Source organism: Lolium perenne, chromosome 7 (assembly GCF_019359855.2).
Source record: "Lolium perenne isolate Kyuss_39 chromosome 7, Kyuss_2.0, whole genome shotgun sequence".
Lineage (NCBI taxonomy): Eukaryota > Viridiplantae > Streptophyta > Magnoliopsida > Poales > Poaceae > Lolium > Lolium perenne.
This window is the reverse complement of record NC_067250.2, coordinates 245,864,580-245,885,048: the sequence shown is the minus strand read 5'-3', so window position 1 is coordinate 245,885,048 and position 20,469 is coordinate 245,864,580. Positions and strand designations below refer to the sequence as shown.

The 20,469-nt window shown below is 43.3% G+C and overlaps 1 non-coding gene across 1 annotated transcript; it reads left to right on the top strand.

Moving 5' to 3' along the window:
- Positions 1–19,762: 19,762 nt before the first annotated feature.
- On the top strand, positions 19,763–19,901 carry LOC127318209 (small nucleolar RNA Z247). The gene has a single exon (XR_007861763.1). It is a non-coding gene; the product is annotated as a small nucleolar RNA Z247 (small nucleolar RNA).
- Positions 19,902–20,469: the final 568 nt, after the last annotated feature.

Sequence of the window (20,469 nt, the reverse complement as noted above, 5' to 3'; positions counted from 1 at the left end):
ACTCCATTTTGCGCCGTACCATGTTCAAAATTTGAGACTTATGATAGCTATAATTTCGTGAAATTTGATTGTTTAACCGGTTTTCTGAAATTTGTGAACCAAAAATGGCCCGCGCCCGAAATGCGTCGGGCCGATGGAGCCACCCTCGACGCAAACGAACGCATGACCATTTTTGCATCCACAGACTGACGCAAATGGACGGCCACGAACATTTTGGGCATCCAAAATGTGTCGACCCGCTAGAGATGCCCTCAATACCCATCTGTCTGTGCTATAGTGTCTCCGTTCATGTAAGCACTCACTGGACAAAAAAAAATTGATTGGCCACATTTGTGTCAAAGATTGACGATGGTAAACTTGTCTGATGAACCTAATATCTTGTTTGTATGGAAGCTCACTATGCTGGGTGTTTTTTAGACAGAAGGCTCGAGTAGAGTCCGGCTATAAATTAATAAAACCACAACAGCCAGAGTACACATAAGTCACAACATCCACAACGAAAGATAAACACACAGGTCCACAACTGCACCACAAAGAGATAACACCGTGAATCAACGAGTACACCAACACATCGCTAAAACACACCACGAGAGATACATGACCCATATCTTGTTTGTATGGAAGCTCACTATGCTGGGTGTTTTTTAGACAGAAGGCTCGAGTAGAGTCCGGCTATAAATTAATAAAACCACAACGGCCACAGTACACATAAGTCACAACATCCACAACGAAAGATAAACACAAAGGTCCACAACTGCACCACAAAGAGATAACACTGTGAATCAACGAGTACCCCAACACATCGCTAAAACACACCACGAGAGATACATGACCCAGGGGAGATAAACTAGTCTTGGTCCCTGATGGTCGCGTGGAGAGAGCGAATCCGGTCGATCGACTCCTCCACCGCTGCGCGATCCTGCCTCCTAGCCACTGGCTTCCACACCTCCATATAAATAGACATTTTATATAACCCATCAGTAGGTTGCTTTGGGAAGACCCCTTCAATCGTAAATTTGTTCCTAAAGTTCATAGCGTCCAAGAGAGCGCAGAACACGCTATCCAAACAACCTGTTTGGTTTGCCCCACTTTGTTTTGGAGGACCCTAAAGATATCCACAAAACATGAGGGATTCCAAGTGCAGCTAAGCAGTTTCCCAACTGCGCTCCACATAATCTTGGCCACGGGGTAGGAGAAGAAGATGTGATTATTGTCTTCCACCTCCCTGCAAAGGGCGCAAACTCCAGTCGGGGGTCCTCTACGCCTCCAAATGTTCTCGTTAGACGGGAGGCGCTTCCTAGCCAGCTGCCAAAGGAAGATCCGCACCTTAATCGGGGGCACAATCTGCCAGAGGTCGCTGAAGTGTTTGCTAGGGGTGCTCTGACAGAGCTTAAGATAAAGTGAACGGACCGAGAACCTCCCCGAAGGTTCCAGCGTCCACACCATAGTGTCTAGCCGCTGGGAAGTCGGGGGTATCAAGTCCTCTCTAGAAAGATTGTCCCAATCAATGCGCTCCCCAACACCCAACTAACGTCGGAAAGGGATATGCCAACCCGCCTCCCGGCGTGCCGCCTCCCGGCGTGCCGCGTCCCGGCGTGCCGCCTCCACCGAGGCCTCTTGATCTGTCACAATAGCGAAAAGAGCAAGAAATCTAGTGCACAAGGGCCCCGACCCCTGCCACCAATCCCGCCAAAAGCTCGTCGCATTCCCATTGTGCACAGGGTGCTTGGCCCCAAGCCGAAACAGGTGCTTAAGCTTATGGACAACATTCCAGAACTTCAAACAGGGGTGGTGAGCATCCAACAGCAAATCCTTCTCTCTAAGATATTTGTTTCGGATGATGTCCACCCAAAGCCCATGTTCCCCATCATACAGCCTCCAGATCCACTTGACCAAGAGACAGATATTCACGAGCCGAGTATCAACAATCCTGAGCCCTCCCAGGCTCTTCGGATTACACATGGCCGACCACCGGACCCAGTGGTATTTGCGTTTGGTACCGTTAGCTTCCCAGAAGAAGCGAGAACGATGTTTATCCATAGTACCATGAGTACCCTCTCCTAAAAGGCAGTCTGCCATAGCATGGAGGGGTAGATTGGACAAGCAAGCGTTGATTAGGGTTAATCTTGCCGCCAAGTACATCAGTTTGCCTGTCCACGGGTCAGCTCGCTTCCCCACCTTGACCGTCAGGGGACCCTAGTCCGCCGCCGTCAGAGCTCGGTCACTGACCGGAAGGCCCAGGTAGGTGAAAGGGGAGGATCCTTGCTTGCAATGAGCATATGTGCAATCCTGAGCCCCTCCTCCTCCTCCACCCCAAGCACCATGACCTCACTTTTGTGGAAATTTATCCGGAGACCCGACATGCTCTCAAAGCACAGCAGAATGTACTTCAGATTGGCCACTGCGAGATCATCCGGCTGGATCATGATGATGGTAGCATCTACGTATTGCAAATGAGAGACTCCCCCAGGAATCAAGTGCGGGACCACACCCGCAATGTGGCCCACCTCTCTAGCCTTCTCCAGGATTACGCTGGGTGTTTTCTAAAGAGGGCATAATAGATTTCGTAGAAGATAATTATGGAAGCTAAAGATCTCAACCAAACATAAATATTTTCAAGTGGATTCTTGATAGAAAGTTTTTGCTCACGAAAGATAACCTCGCTAAAATGAAATAAGGGAAAAAAATGTTTCTTTTGCTTCTCAGCGGGTTCCATAGAGTATTTGTTTCTCTCATGTCTGTTTGCTAAACTTGCTTGGCAAATTTTCTATTTCTCCTACAATACTTGACCGCGTGTTTGGGATTGGCTGAACAAAACAGATAAGGAAACTAAAACTAGAATACACATAGACGTTTCTGCTTTATGTTAGTCGATATTGAATTGTAAAAATAATATAATGTTTAACTGGCCAATTTTTTGTTGGTTATTTTCATGGCTTCACATTGGGCCCAACACTGGTCTTTCCTACTTTGGGCGGCTCAACGGCAACATATAGTTACTGGATGTAACCGTTGTTGATAGTCTCGGGATATTTACAGCTGGGCTAGTTGGCAACATTCCGATCGACTAGGAGATGCCTAGATGTTGTATGCCTTTTAATCTGTCGATGATTATAATAAAATTTTCGACATGCATCTTACTGCAGAAGCCGGGTATCACATTTCGGGAAAAAAGCAAGAAGGCAGCTAGAGCCCAACTTTAAATTAATAAAGGCTAGTCGATACATTCTAGGACATATAGCTTAGCCAAAAGCATAAAAAACACCCCACAAATAGTTTCAAACTAAAAGTAAACTGGGTCGGTCTCTGCTAACAGATCCAGGATGCTTGTAGCAGGTAGATCATGAGTTCCTTGGTGTTTTGGCTGTGTGGAGTCTCTATTGTGCGCTTGCCATGCATCCACTTGAGGCTTAGGGTTTTGGGTCCAAAGCTACACAAAAAGCATAGTTTTGACAATAAGATCAGTTGAACATTGTATAACTTTGGATTCGATAGCTATTTTGTTGCGAACATGCCACAAAGTCCATGATTGTGTGGAGAAGAGACACCAAATAAGTATATTTTTGTTCTACCCAAATAGAGATAATGGCATAAATGTAGGCAAGGTTCGTTGGACACCAACTACACCCTAGTAGTTAGCAAATCATACTCCACATAAATTTCCCCAAAGTGCATGTAAATAAAATATGGTTAGCATCCTCATCATTGACGCACAGCACACAAAACCATTGGAAGGACCATGTCTAGTGGCAATATGTAAGGCCGAAGGGGAGGCGGGCAAGCACCAGCTACCAGGTAAATATTTGGATTTTGAGTGGCAGATTTGCTGAGATATCTTTGAAGCACAAAACTGAGGCTCCTTGCGATAGCCATCTTGAGAAATCGGGACAAACAGAGAGTCACATGTGTTGAAAAGTGCGGGGAATCGATCTTTGACTGGCTCCATCCCTTTCCCATCTACCAAACCAAAAGAGAGTGTGTTGCCCGTTGCGCACTTCGTGTTTGGTCCCAAGCTTAAAGAAGTTCTTGATCTTGTTCAAAGTTCAAACTTCTCCAAAACTAGGAACCCTGCTTCTCGAGTGAGAGAAAATATTTGAAGCTGAGGGATACTTTGCACGAATGATATCAACACAGATATAGTTGTCGTCTTGGTAAAGCTTCCATACCGACTTAAGCATGACAACTATGTTCAATTTCTTTGAGTTGAAGATGCCAGACCATCACATCTTTTGGCCCCTTGACCAGGTGACAAGATGGTACTTATACTTGGGTCAAGAAAACTCCAGCATAATCTGGCTCTATGAGAATCATATTTGGTATGGATGTAGAAATAGACATTGTTCAATAGTAAGATTTCTTTTGAAATAGAGAGGGCCAAATATATAGACAAAGGGGAAAGTGCATAACTTGCAATTGAGCATCTCAGCGATCGCACACTGCACCTCCGGTGGCTGCCCCATGATTATGAACTCACTTTTGTGTTAGTTGATTTTAGGGATTTCTATTTTCGTGCCCTCGGATCCTTAGTTGTACTCAGTTTTCCCCAGCTCCTTAGTTTTTCCTCAGTATTCCCACAGCCCTTGTCTGAAACCCTCACAAGGAGCTCGGACGGGAGGAATCCCGTTCAGTTGACCGTTCCATGCTGACGAGTGGGGCCGCGTCGTGTGGGGCTGGTAAAAAGGGACCGTGTGGGACAGGAAGAGACCGTGTTTGGTCATACGAGCGGAGCGGGGGCCGTAGTGTGTGGGGCCGTAGCGTGTGGAGCCGTGTGGGTCCGGGACGTGGGCACGAGTGGTTTCTGTCTCTTTCGCCCAGATTAGCAGTTTTCAATGCACCTTTTTCCTCTCTCTCGCTCGATCTCATTCATTCTTGATTGCCCAAATTGGTAGCAAATTTAGAGCAGCTTCTCCTTCTGTTTTTTAACGACATTCATTTCTTTATGCCTTCGTTTTTACCCAATCAGGTAGGAAATCTAGAGCACAAATCCAGAGAAAATATAGGATAAGCTGCATCAGCAGCAAACATAGAATAGATATATTCACGACAGATCCAACAGTACTACCGATAGATCCAACATAAGCTACATTTTACATGAATTTAAGCTGCTCTATAGAAAGAGCAGTCACATACAGAGAGTGCAGTAGGCACGTTCAACGCCTCCAGGTAGCGCATGTGACTCGCTTGGAGGCTGCGCATGTGAATCCCAAGTTCTTTGTGTTGGGCCATGAACGCATGCACATTCACGGTCGTTCCAACTCTAGCGCCGCATCTGCCAATGGATTCAGCATGGTTCACCAGGCAGTTGAAGTCGGTGGCGCGGAGCTTCGTGTTGCAGAAGGGACACCTGTAAACGCCTCGATCAAAGTGGCCATCGTAATGGCGGGACTGCATCCTCTTGAGGACGTGACGAGTCTTGGTGTGGAAGGACTCATCGTCATTGTCGACATCGCTGCTCTGCACCTGTCACGTAGCACCAAAAATCATGCAAAAAACACGGAGTCAATTGCAACGATAATGGAACAGAGAGTGAATAAAAGATCATGCATGATAATATGGGCACGAAAAAAAAGAGGTAGCCTCAGTTACATTGGACACACATATATCCAGGATTTGAGTCAGTGAACCAAAGATCATGCACAACAAATTTGTACACACCAATTGTTCACTGACCAAACCCTGAATCAATTTATGCCCAAATATTTATCATCATCGGCACAAATTAACCGGATGGAATTGATTACTCGCATAAGTTAACCGAATCTTAAACAAAAGCAAATCACAAATACTAATAACGCAAGATCTAGAACTAGGAACAGACGAACCCTAATAACGCAAGATCTAACACAAAATGATTGAACTAGGAACAGATGAACCCAAATAATGCAAGATCTAACACAAAAGGATTGAACTAGGAATAGACGAACCCTAATAATGCTAGATCTAACACAAAAGGATTGAAATGGGATAAGAACAAGGGAACAAAGGGTTACCTCTGGCTCGTCATTGACGATGTTGGTGTCGTAGGGGTTCTCCGGTGCGACGTACGGCACTGGTTCGTACGGGTCCCAAGCGACGGGGGTGGCGGCCGATGCGCCGGCGACTACGTTGGAAGCAGCGACGGGGGCATGGACGGGGGCGGCGTCCGATGCGCCGATGGTTACGTCGGAAGCGCTGACAATGGGCATCTCATTCTTCTCCATCGCCGACGATTTTCTACGGGGTTTTTTCTTCGGTTGTGGAGAAGATGATGGGACAGGAGAAGCGGTTGCAGTGAGAATGAGAGAGTGGGTGAGCGTCGAGGGAGAGAAAGAGGGGCTCTATAAAGACAAAGGTGGCGTGTACCGCAACACGCGTCCGCTATGCACGGCTGCAGCGTGCACCGCGACACAAGGCTAACCCTGGGACGTTTGGTGTACTCAGTTATAACCTCGGGCCTTATACATAAATTTTATTTGTACTCAGTTTTCCCCTTAGACTGGCAAGTGCAATATACTAGGTTTACCCTCAAGTAGTTGGTCAACAGAGAGTGAACAAATGAGATTAACATAGCTAATTGAGTCATTTCATGCGCAAAAAAATCCAAAAAAAATAAAAACATAGTGGCACCTACTCATGGAGTCTTCCTACGCAACATGCCACCTAGGAAACTTTAACAAACATAGATGAATCAACTTTTTTTTACCACAAATTGCCACTTCTCATAATCACTATTAGCTACGAAGATGCATGGTTTTCCACTCAAACCCCTTTGCAAAACATCTTTCCCAAAACATAGTTTGTCTAAATGAGGCCATAATTATCACACTCATGTTTATTTGAATTGCAAATAATTTGATGTAGCCCAATATGAATTATATTGTACAGAACACACATTTTTCATTTTGTAATTATTTTGTTTGAATCCTTTAGTCTATTTACTATTTACGTACCCTTGGTTTCTTAGTACTACTCAGTTTTGCCCCCAAGTACTATCACAAATGCTCACAGAAGCCCAAACTTATCCTGATTGGTTGAGCCGTTGTCACACGGATCGACTCCACCAACCGTTGATCCACTAATCTAGCGGGCAGTATACCCCTCTCCGTCTCTTCGTGGCCACCCCTCTCTCTCTTCGTGGACACCCCTCTCTCTGTCGGTGGACAGTGCCAGCCCTCTATTTATGTGCAATAACGAGTTTTCCACGTGACTATATTCCCTCTATTTATGCAGTATTTTCCATGATCTAAAAATGTTAAACCAAAAAGTGGTATAATTTTGGTGTAAACAAGAGACATACATATTTGCGGATTTCAGTGAATGCATTATTTGTCACCCCTCTAACAATTATCAACTATGTTTACATTCCTTTTCTTTTAGGGAATATAGTTTACGATATAGTTTTGGTAATTTGAAACGGCCCAAAAGTGGCATAATTTAGGTATAAACATGAGGCATACATATTTGAGGGATTTCGGTGAATGGATTATTTATCACCCCTCTAACAATTATCAACTCTCTTTAGCATTCCTTTTCTTTTAGGGAATATAGTTTGGGATATAATTTTGGTAATTTGAAACGGCCCAAAAGTGGTATAATTTTGGTATAAACATGAGGCATACATAATTGAGGGATTTCGGTGAATGGATTATTTATCACCCCTCTAACAATTATCAACTTTCTTTAGCATTCCTTTTTTTAGGGAATATAGTTTGAGATATAGTTTTGGTTATTTGGAACGTCCCAAAAGTGGTATAGTTTTGGTATAAACAAGAGACATACATATTTGTGGGATTTTGGTTTGTATATAAGATCATCTGTATGATTTTTGAGGTCATTTAGAGAAGGTCGAAAAAACCTAACTTGTTACAAAAGCATGTTTCAGTGAGACCAAACATCATGCGCTTAAGCAAAGTAATTTTTTTGAACATCTCCAAATGACCCCAAGTTTAGCATACATGATGCCATACCTGTAACAACAAGGAATATCTAAAAACAGTCAAAAGCTTTTGCCGAGCCGTATAGCTCAATCAAAAAGAACCTCACCATGGTGCTAGTAAAAAATTTATTTACAAAATTTATATATTTTACCTAACCTTCAACAGGAAACTTGTTTCAAATTCATTTTGGCGTACAAGAAACAAATCCCACCTTGATTTGAGCACCACAGTCTCCAAACGATGCCGATGCCGATATCGGCATGGTTAGAACGGCTATGCTCGCCGCCACTGCTAGGTCACCGTCGGGATGCACCCTCAATCCCGTCCCCTCATTCGATCACTGACAGACCAGAGATACCGCCGAGGCCAATGCCGAATGTACATGCTGATGCCAATGCCGAACATGCACGCCGCTGTGGGCACGGCCACGCCGCCCCGCTGGACGCCACAGACCACCACGAGGTCTTTCCCTTCACCACCACACTCCCCTAGCACCCATCTATACACGCAAGAAAGGAGAGACACTAGTTTTCTTTGCATTGCTCGCGTTCATGTCCGACACCCTCAGTCAAAGTGTTGAGGTAGTCGTCGATTTCCTCAACCATTTCTTCTCTTCTTTGCATGGTTAAACGTGTCTAGTTCATATCTATCAAATGTGTGTGGTCTCGCCTCATGCAGTTCTTTGTGGACGTCGATCTCATCTCGGCACCCCGCAGGCCACCTCCTCTGTGCCATCGCCGTAGAGCTCTATTTAAAAATCTAATCCTACCCATGTATTGCCCCTTGTATCAGCGTCATGGCCCCACTTGTCATTTGATATACCGAAGCCCCACTCGTCTGTGTTTTGGTCAGGGATACGGCGATGCTTACGGTCAAACAAAGATGGATGGTCTGACGTGTCTTTGCGGGCTCTATGTGGCCCCACTAGTCAGCAGATAACGGTCAAAGTTGTTGACCCGTCGGGCAACCGGCCGTTCCAGCACTTGTGAGGGTTTCAGACAAGGGCTTGAGCAAAACTGAGGAAAAACTAAGCGGCTGGGGAAAACTGAGCACAACTAAGGACCCGAGGGCACGAAAATAGAAATCCCTTGATTTTGAGACCAAACATATCTTCAAAGCACATAACCAGAAACATCAAGTTGGAAATTTGTTCTTCATTGTGTTGGATAAGGATTAAAGTGTCATTGACATATTGCACGTGTGAAATCGCCACTGGGATAAGATGCGGTACAACTCCATGGATATGGCCTGCCTTGCTGGCCTTGGTGAGGATAATGGACAATGCTTCTGCCATGAAGTTGAGGAGTAGTGGGGAGAACGGGTTGCCCTGCCTCATAGTTCGTTTGTTGCGAAACAACGACCCAATATCCCAATTAATAGAAATCAATGATTGTCCACCCTTGACCTAATGGGAGATATGGTGAATAACCATGGGGTTAAATCCTTTGCTCCGAAGCACTTCAATAAATAATCCAGTTGATACAATTGAGAAAGATGCCCCCTCCCCCGACTTGTTAGGTTTTAGCTTGTCAACAATCTTGTGCCACACCAAGACACTATCAAGGATGAATATGCCTTTGATATACAATGTATGGTTCGAGATAATAACAGGATTGGCTATCGGGTCATGTTTGGTCGCAAAGGCTTTCAAAATAACTTTGAAAATGACATTGATCAGAGAAACTGGGGTAAACTATGAGATCTGATTGAGACTTGCCATCTTCGGCATGAGCGATAGCACTCCAAATTTAATCTTGCAATATCAATCCTCCCTAGGATGAAGTCATTAAGGATATGCATCACTTAAATTTTTACCAAGGGCCATCACTTCTTGAAGAACTGGACCATGAACCCATCCGGTTGTGTCATATTTCATCTCTTTCACATTCTCCTCTAGCTATGTATTGGATAAGGTAAGAGCTATATTGTCACATTCCTCATGCGAGACACGCGCCGCAGATCCCCACGAGTCCAGTGCCAGATCGCAAGCCCTAGAAACCTCTGAGACTAGGAGCTATCCGTAATAATCATTTACATGTGCTAGACTCACTTTTTTGTCAGTGAGTCTACCATTAGGAGTGGAGAGGGTGAAAATATTGCATTTGCTACGCTTTTTGTTAGCGACAACATGGAAGTAATCGGTGTTTTTGTCCCCTTGCAAAGACCACATCCTCCTCCCCTTTTTGCTAGTTTTCATCCTCCATGCGAAAGATGTTGAGTAGCTGCTCTTTGAGGAAGTATGAGAAAACCCAACCTTCTTCCTCCAAACCATGTGAGTATGCTTGCGCATCCAAATTCTGGATTTGACCTAAATTAACAATTTCTGATTTGTAGTCTACCGACCCAAGTTCATCTTCTAGCCACGGAGGTGTTGGTACATGCCAAAGCTCATAAAGTTAGACAAATCAAGGATGCCACAGCCGCCAACTCGCGATGATAGCTTCTACCGCACCTCCATAATCATGTGCAAGAACCCTTCAACTTCAAATCACCCAGTTTCAAAGAAGAAAAGGTTACTATATAGATCGGAGCATCCTCGCCCATGTCGGGAATTAACGGAGTGTGGTAAGAGCCTAAGCTTTTTTTTCTACCACCAACATGCAGAGAGGGAAGTGAGCTTCCAATGCCGATGCACAATGAACACCATGTCCAACATGCACCACACCGGATTCCATATGTACGAGCACCCATGGGTGGAATTTCTCTGGTGGCCCAGTTCGCGATTTGATCCTTGAACATTTCCATGCGAGTCTAGTTAATCATATCGTTGTTTTTGTCTGCCTCACTCCGCTTCAAATTAAATACATCCCCATGATGATTGGAAGCTAGGATGAGTCCACCTTGGCCGAGATTTATTCCACAAATGCATGTGACCGAGAATGTTTTGTCAGTCCATAAATTCCCATTATCTCCATTTTAATATTGGCCTTCCCACAGAGCACTCCCGCACTAATGTAGTATTGACCCCTATCAACACTGTCAACTTTAAAGAAGCTATCCCTTAGATTGACTAGCATGCCCCAAGACAAGACGCTCGGTGCTAGCCAACACCAATAGTATTTTCTCGCTGATTTCTAGGCTACGTAATTCCTGCTCTGTGAAATCCTGTTTGGAGTCTTTTGCAGAAAGACCACATCGATTATATGTTTCTCGAGGTCATCCTTTAGTATGGTCCGTTGGCCCCATCGACCGAAACCCGATGTTCAAGGAGAGGCAATGCATTATGAACCCATGCCTTTTGCACATGCTTGGCGGGTTAGTGTTTTCCTCCCCTAAGGAGTCGTCTTCTTCTGGTTTCATCAGCATTTCGTATTTGGAGGCACCATTGTAGGAGCGGTTCCAAACCCTTATAAAACATTCTCGACCGGAACCTTCGGATTGCCCTTCTCTTTTCCTTTCTTTGTTAGCTCCTTGGACACCCATTGTCTGGTCTCGATTCTGTAACATGCTAGCACAAGTTCATATTCCACTAGCTCTTTCGCACGCAACATAGAAAACACTTCAGCCAGGGAACTCGCGACTGAACCAAAAGGTACACAAATGTTCGTTGATATAGCTAACAAGTAAGAAGCAGAAACATCTTGGAGAATTGCAAAACTATAGAAAGGATCGGAGGTGGTACATGCATCTTTTTTTGCCGAGCGACGGATGGTGTGTGATGGCAACAACTCCATGTGTACCAACTCATTGAGACTCCAAGTGCCCCACAAGGGTGACTCGAGGATTTATATTGAAATCTCGGGGGATTGGTAAGGGGTTGATTCTTCTTCTCATCTTCTAGCAACCTTCAAAACAAAGTTTTTTTCTTGTAGACCCAACTCCACCGTTTGGTTTTCAAGCACAAGGTTTTGTATTAGTAATATGAAATATAAATATAAATAAAGTAAAGTAAAGGAAGTAAACTAGGAAAGCAAGATAAAAGCAATGAAAGGATAGTTGTTTTGGGGGTTTTGTGTGTGTGTGTGTGTGTGTTTGCAAGTGAAGAAAGTATTTTTTATATTTGAAAAAATAAATGGCATAAAATGTAAAGTGTGACAGTTGTGTTGGAAAGGTGTTTCTAATGGTTTAAAATGGACCAGGGTTCATGTGTTCGCTTGTCTACTCTCTTTTTGGGTTGTAGTGGCAAACAATTCATCGAAGACATAATATTGGTGGAACTTCAACAAGTGTTTGATAAGCATTCACATGGGCATCACGTCCTAACATAGAGATGATGCAACACATCTCTCTTATACTCCTCGAGAAACAGAAACTCCAAGCAATCTTCAACTAAGAATCAACATAGTATAGCCTTAGGTAATTTGACATAATGTTTGAATCACAAATATGCTAGCTTGACCAAACAAGATTATCAAGCTGTCACAAGATACTTATTGCACATGAATTCATTTTATCCCTAGTGTGGTAGCAAATGAAAGGTAAATACCATATATAGTAGATCTTGAATTTGTTGTCACTATTCAATCACCACCATCATGCTACTCCATCTAATACACACTTCTTCCCACACATGCTTATACATACATGTTGGATCAGAACAGGTACTTAAAAACGGGGTACATGATATGCATCTATCAATACATCTTACACATAACAGGTTTCAATCTCATATATCAAATCATAGAATAAAGATCCACCATATAGGATTTACATATATGATCATATATAATCATGTTGGGCATCTCATATTGTTAGTGATATCAGTAAAATGGTATGCCAGCCTCCATTCCTATTGCACCAGTGTTGCTTCCCATTCTATTACTGTTTTTGGTTTGTAATATTCCATATCATGCTAATTAAGGCTGAGTGAAAATTAACTTGTACGGGCACACTAGGGGCTGTTCTAGCTATAAATAAACATGTGATCCCCACCGAGATCAAGGTGAGCGTTCAACCAAACAAATATGGTATCAGAGCCTTCCTCTTCTATTTCTGTCTAGCAACCAACCAGACCCATCCATGGCGACGTCCTCACCATCATCAGCATCAATCAACAAGTCTCCGAGAAATTTTCTCTTATGGCATGCCCAAGTTCTTCCAAAACTTTGCTCTATAGGAAGCGCAAGATCAAGATATACTCGACTATCTGCTGAACTCTCTGTCCAAGGAGGTCCTCATCCAAGTGGTAGCGCTTACTAATACGTCTCAAACGTATCTATAATTTCTTATGTTCCATGCTACTTTATTGATGATATTCACATGTTTTATACACACTTTATGTCATATTTATGCATTTTCCGGCACTAACCTATTGACAAGATGCCGAAGAGCCAGTTGTTGTTTTCTGCTGTTTTTGGTTTCAGAAATCCTACAAAGGAAATATTCTCGGAATTGGACGAAATCAACGCCCAGGGTCTTATTTTTCCACGAAACTTCCAGAATACCGAGAGGGATACGAAGTGGGGCGACGAGGCGCCACCACAACAGGGCCGCGCGGCCAAGAGTGGGGCCGCGCCGCCCTGGCATGTGGGGCCCTCGTGTCGCCCCTAAACCTACCCTTCCGCCTACTTAAAGCCTTCGTCGCGAATACCCCAGTACCGAGAGCCACGATACGGAAGACCTTCCAGAGACGCCGCCGCCAATCCCATCTCGGGGGATTCAGGAGATCGCCTCCGGCACCCTGCCGGTGAGGGGAATCATCTCCCGGAGGACTCTTCATCGCCATGATCGCCTCCGGAGTGATGTGTGAGTAGTTCACCCCTGGACTATGGGTCCATAGCAGTAGCTAGATGGTCGTCTTCTCCTCGTGTGCTATCATTGTTAGATCTTGTGAGCTGCCTATCATGATCAAGATCATCTATTTGTAATGCTACATGTTGCGTTTGTTGGGATCCGATGAATATGGAATACTATGTTATGTTGATTATCAATCTATCATCTATGTGTTGTTTATGATCTTGCATGCTCTCCGTTGCTAGTAGAGGCTCTGGTCAAGTTGATACTTGTAACTCCAAGAGGGAGTATTTATGCTCGATAGTGGGTTCATGCCTCCATTTAATCTGGGACAGTGATAGAAAGTTCTAAGGTTGTGGATGTGTTGTTGCCACTAGGGATAAAACATCAATGCTTTGTCTAAGGATATTTGTGTTGATTACATTACGCACCATACTTAATGCAATTGTCTGTTGTTTGTAACTTAATACTGGAAGGGGTGCGGATGCTAACCCGAAGGTGGACTTTTTAGGCATATATGCATGCTGGATAGTGGTCTATGTACTTTGTCGTAATGCCCAATTGAATTTCACACTACTCATCATGATATGTATGTACATTGTTATGCCGTCTTTATTTTTCAATTGCTCAACTGTAATTTGTTCACCCAACATGCTATTTCGTATTGGAGAGACACCACTAGTGAACTATGGACCCCGGTCCATTCTTTTACATCGAATACAATCTACTGCAATACTTGTTCTTACTGTTCTTTGCAAACATCATCTTCCACACTATACATCTAATCCTTTGTTACAGCAAGCCGGTGAGATCGACAACCTCACTGTTGCGTTGGGGCAAAGTACTTTGATTGTGTTGTGCAGGTTCCACGTTGGCGCCGGAATCCCTGGTGTTGCGCCGCACTACACTCCGCCACCATCAACCTTCACGTGCTTCTTGACTCCTACTGGTTCGATAACCTTGGTTTCTTACCGAGGGAAAACTTACTGCTGTACGCATCATACCTTCCTCTTGGGGTTCCCAACGGACGTGTGTCTCACGCGTATCAAGCACGTTTTCTGGCGTCGTTGCCGGGGAGATCAAGACACGCTGCAAGGGGAGTCTTCCACTTCCAATCTCTTTACTTTGTTTTTGTCTTGCTTACTTTATTTTATTTACTGCTTTGTTTGTTCTCTATATCAAAATACAAAAAAATTAATTACTTGCTTTACTTTATTTACTATCTTGTTTGCGTTCTCCATATTAAAAACACAAAAAAATTAGTTACTTGCATTTACTTTATTTACTTTATTTTATTTCATCATGTTTCCTCCTAAGTTCACTCTTAAAGGTGTACCGGTAGGACGAGGGTCTATCATTGGAAAATATAATATAGAAGATTTTATCACTCATATTAGTACGGTTGAAGATTTTGAAGATAGACACTTAGTAGAACTTGCTCCTACTTATGAAATTGTTGCTGCTTCTTTAGTACACATGTTAGAAGCTAGATTTGTTAATCTCAACCCCGTAATTCAACATATGTTTCTTACACTCTGTGATATGGAAGAAGGAGAAAAGAAATATTTTGTCATAGAAACCCTTCTTAAAGAATTTGGTGATGTAGCAAGAGAAGCTAGAAAAGTCTTTACTAAATATAAGATGCTTGGCTCTTATACCAACTTTGCTAGTACCCTTGAAAAGATGGAAAAAGATAGACAAAAGTACACTAATAAAGTTAATTATGAGGGGGATATTAAAACATCAATACCTTGCAAGCTCTTACGAATGTGCGAGGCACTAGAAAAGAATTATGATTGGATTCTTCCTGAAAATTTGTTTGATGAGAATAGCAAGCCTAAGAGTAATGAAAAAGGAGCTTCTGAAACTTACATAGATAAGATACAATGCATATTTGAGAAAACTCCAAACCCCTATATTGATGCTTCATCTCTTGATAATACTTGATTCACACTTTCTGCGCCTAGCTGAAAGGCGTTAAAGAAAAACGCTTATGGGAGACAACCCATGATTTTACTTCTGCACTTTTGTTTTATATTTGAGTCTTGGAAGTTATTACTACTGTAGCAACATCTCCTTATCTTTATTTTATTGCATTTTTGTGCCAAATAAAGTCTTTGATAGTAAAGATAATACTAGATTTGGATTACTGCGCAGAAACAGATTTCTTGCTGTCACGAATTTGAGTAATATTCTCTGTAGGTAACTCATAAAAATCTGCCAATTTACGTGAGTGATCCTAAGATATGTACGCAACTTTCATTCAATTTGAGCATTTTCATCTGAGCAAGTTAAGTGCCCCAGAAAAATTTGTCTTTACGGGCTGTTCTGTTTTGACAGATTCTGCCTTTTATTTCGCATTGCCTGTTTTGCTATGTTTGATGGATTTCTTTGTTCCATTAACTTTCAGTAGCTTTGTGCAATGTCCAGAAGTGTTACGAATGATTATGTCACCTCTGAACATGTGAATTTTTGATTATGCACTAACCCTCTAATGAGTTTGTTTTGAGCTTGGTGTGGAGGAAGTTTTCAAGGATCAAGAGAGGAGGATGATACAATATGATTAAGGAGAGTGAAAGCTCTAAGCTTGGGGATGCCCCCGTGGTTCATCTCTGCATATTTCAAGAAGACTCAAGCATCTAAGCTTGGGGATGCCCAAGGCATCCCCTTCTTCATCGACAAATTATCAGGTTACCTCTAGTGAAACTATATTTTTATTCCGTCACATCTTATGTGCTTTACTTAGCGTCTTTATGTTCTTGTTTTTGTTTGTTTGAATAAAATTGGAGACTAGAATTCTTTGTGTGGGAGAGAGACACGCTCCGCTGTTGCATATGAACACATATGTTCTTAGTTTTATTCTTAATGTTCATGGCGAAGGTTGAAACTATTTTGTTAATTGTTATATGGTTGGAAACAGAAAATGCTACATGTGGTAATTGGTATAATGTCTTGAATAATTTGATACTTGGCAATTGTTGTGCTCATGTTTAAGCTCTTGCATCATGTACTTTGCACCTATTAGTGAAGAAATACTGTAGAGCTTGTTGACATTTGGTTTACATGATTGGTCTCTCTAAAGTCTAGATATTTTCTGGTGAGGGTTTGAACAACAAGGAAGACAGTGTGGAGTCTTATAATGCTTGCAATATGTTCTTATGTAAGTTTTGCTATACCGGTTCATACTTGTGTTTGTTTCAAATAACCTTGCTAGCCTAAGCCTTGTATTGAGAGGGAATACTTCTCGTGCATCCAAATCCTTGAGCCAAAAACTATGCCATTTGTGTCCACCATACCTACCTACTACATGGTATTTTTCTGCCATTCCAAGTAAATACTTCGTGTGCTACCTTTAAACAATTCAAAAGTTATTACCTCTTATTTGTGTCAATGTTTTATAGCTCATGAGGAAGTATGTGGTGTTTTATCTTTCAATCTTGTTGGGCAACTTTCACCAATGTACTAGTGGCTTCATCCGCTTATCCAATAATTTTGCAAAAAGAGCTGGCAATGGGGTTCCCAGCCCCAATTAATTAACTTTCATAATTTTACAAATAGACACTCCTCCATGGTATGTGATTGTTGGAAGGCACCCGAGGATTCGGTTAGCCATGGCTTGAGAAAGCAAAGGTGGAGAGGAGTGTCATCTAAATAAAACTAAAATAAATAGACACTCCTTCATGGTATGTGATTGTTGGAAGGCACCCGAGGATTCAGTTAGCCATGGTTTGTGAAAGCAAAGGTTGGAAGGAGTGTCACCCAAAAATAAAAAAAATTCATGGGAGCCGCTCTTTGAAAGTCTGTCTGGCAAGGGGGTTAGAGTGCCCACTACCATTCGTTGACAACAACAAACACCTCTCAAAACTTTACTTTTATGCTCTCTTTATGATTTCAAAACTTGAAAATCGCTAGCACATGATTTTATCCCTGCTTCCCTCTGCGAAGGGCCATTCTTTTACTTTTATGTTGAGTCAGTTTACCTACTTCTTTCCATCTTAGAAGCAAACACTTGTGTTAACTGTGCATTGATTCTTACATACTTGCTTATTTGCATTCAACATATTACTTTGTGTTGACAATTATCCATGAGATAAACATGTTGAAGTTGAAAGCAACCGCTGAAACTTATATCTCTCTTTGTGTTGCTTCAAAACTTTCTACTATGAATCTATTGCTTTATGAGTTAACTCCTATGCAAGTCTTATTGATGCTTGTCTTGAAAGTACTATTCATGAAAAGTCTTTGCTATATGGTTCAGTTGTTTATTCATTGCCTTTACCATTGCTTCGAATCACTTCATTCATCACATATGCTTACAATAGTATTGATCAAGATTATGATAGCATGTCACTTCAGAAATTATCTTTGTTATCGTTTACCTACTCGAGGACGAGTAGGAACTAAGCTTGGGGATGCTTGATACGTCTCAAACGTATCTATAATTTCTTATGTTCCATGCTACTTTATTGATGATACTCACCTGTTTTATACACACTTTATGTCATATTTATGCATTTTCTGGCACTAACCTATTGACAAGATGCCGAAGAGCCAGTTGATGTTTTCTGCTGTTTTTGGTTTCAGAAATCCTACAAAGGAAATATTCTCGGAATTGGACAAAATCAATGCCCAGGGTCTTATTTTTCCACGAAGCTTCCAGAAGACCGAGAGGGATACGAAGTGGGGCGACGAGGCGCCGCCACAACAGGGCCGCGCGGCCAAGAGTGGGGCCGCGGCGCCCTGGCGTGTGGGTCCCTCGTGTCGCCCCTAAAGGCTACCCTTCCGCCTACTTAAAGCCTTCGTCGCGAATACCCCAGTACCGAGAGCCACGATACGGAAAACCTTCCAGAGATGCCGCCGCCGCCAATCCCATCTCGGGGGATTCAGGAGATCGCCTCCGGCACCCTGCCGGAGAGGGGAATCATCTCCCGGAGGACTCTTCATCGCCATGATCGCCTTCAGAGTGATGTGTGAGTAGTTCACCCCTGGACTATGGGTCCATAGCAGTAGCTAGATGGTCGTCTTCTCCTCATGTGCTATCATTGTTAGATCTTGTGAGCTGCCTATCATGATCAAGATCATCTATTTGTAATGCTACATGTTGCGTTTGTTGGGATCCGATGAATATGGAATACTATGTTATGTTGATTATCAATCTATCATCTATGTGTTGTTTATGATCTTGCATGCTCTCCGTTGCTAGTAGAGGCTCTGGTCAAGTTGATACTTGTAACTCCAAGAGGGAGTATTTATGCTCGATAGTGGGTTCATGCCTCCATTTAATCTGGGACAGTGACAGAAAGTTCTAAGGTTGTGGATGTGCTGTTGCCAAACATCAATGCTTTGTCTAAAGATATTTGTGTTGATTATATTACGCACCATACTTAATGCAATTGTCTGTTGTTTGCAACTTAATACTGGAAGGGGTGCGGATGCTAACCCGAAGGTGGAATTTTTAGGCATAGATGCTTGCTGGATAGCTGTCTATGTACTTTGTCGTAATGCCCAATTGAATTTCACACTACTCATCATGATATGTATGTGCATTGTTATGCCCTCTTTATTTGTCAATTGCCCAACTGTAATTTGTTCACCCAACATGCTATTTCTTATTGGAGAGACACCACTAGTGAACTGTGGATCCCGGTCCATTCTTTTACATCGAATACAATCTACTGCAATACTTGTTCTTACTGTTCTTTGCAAACATCATCTTCCACACTATACATCTAATCCTTTGTTACAGCAAGCCGGTGAGATTGACAACCTCACTGTTGCGTTGGGGCAAAGTACTTTGATTGTGTTGTGCAGGTTCCACGTTGGCGCCGGAATCCCTGGTGTTGCGCCGCACTACACTCCGCCACCATCAACCTTCACGTGCTTCTTGACTCCTACTGGTTCGATAACCTTGGTTTCTTACTGAGGGAAAACTTACTGCTGTACGCATCATACCTTCCTCTTGGGGTTCCCAACGGACGTGTGTCTCACGCGTATCACTTACGAGCTCCAAGTCTGTGTGGGATGCAACCGGCAGCATGTTCACCTCAACTTCACGCTCACGGATTAACAACCATCGCATCGCCCTTGACAACGGCCGGAACGAAAACAAGATAGTGGCAGTTTAATTCGCGGAGATGAAGTGATATGCTGAAGAGCTCTCCATGGATGGTAAGCCACTTGAAGAAGACAAATTCATCTCCTATATTCTAGCAGGCCTCGACGAGAACTACAATCCTCTTGTGTCGGCCATGGATGTATGCACGGAGGAGGTCACTCTCGTTGAGTTGTTCGTGCAAATGTCGAACGTTGACCAGCGCGCTGAACTCCTCGGGGGATCAACCATGGACAGCAATGGTGGATTCAATTCCTCGGAAAACTACTTCGCACCACGTGGACGTGGAGGTCCACCTCGTGGATGCGGCAATAGAGTTCATGGCCGAAACCGTGGTGGTCGACCCCCTTCTACAACAACAACAGGGGCACTGCCATCTGTAGGGATTCGTAGCATAGAAAACAAAAAATTTCCTACCGCGAGAACGCAATCCAAGCCAAGATGCAATCTAGAAGATGGGAGCAACGAGGGGATGAACAAGACTAACCCTTGAAGATTTCCAAAGCCTACGAGAGGAGGCTCTCGTTGTTGCGGTAGACGATCACTTGCCGCTTTCAAAAGCGCGTAGAAGATCTTGACGGTGCCACAATCAGGCAGCACCTCCGTACTCGGTCACACGTTCGGTGTTGATGACGACATCCTTCTCCCCGTTCCAGCGGGCAGCGGAAGTAGTAGATCCTCCTCGGAATCCCGGCAGCACGATGACGTGGTGGCGGTGGTGGTGGAGAACTCCGGCAGGGCTTCGCTTATGCGCTGCGGGAGTATTAT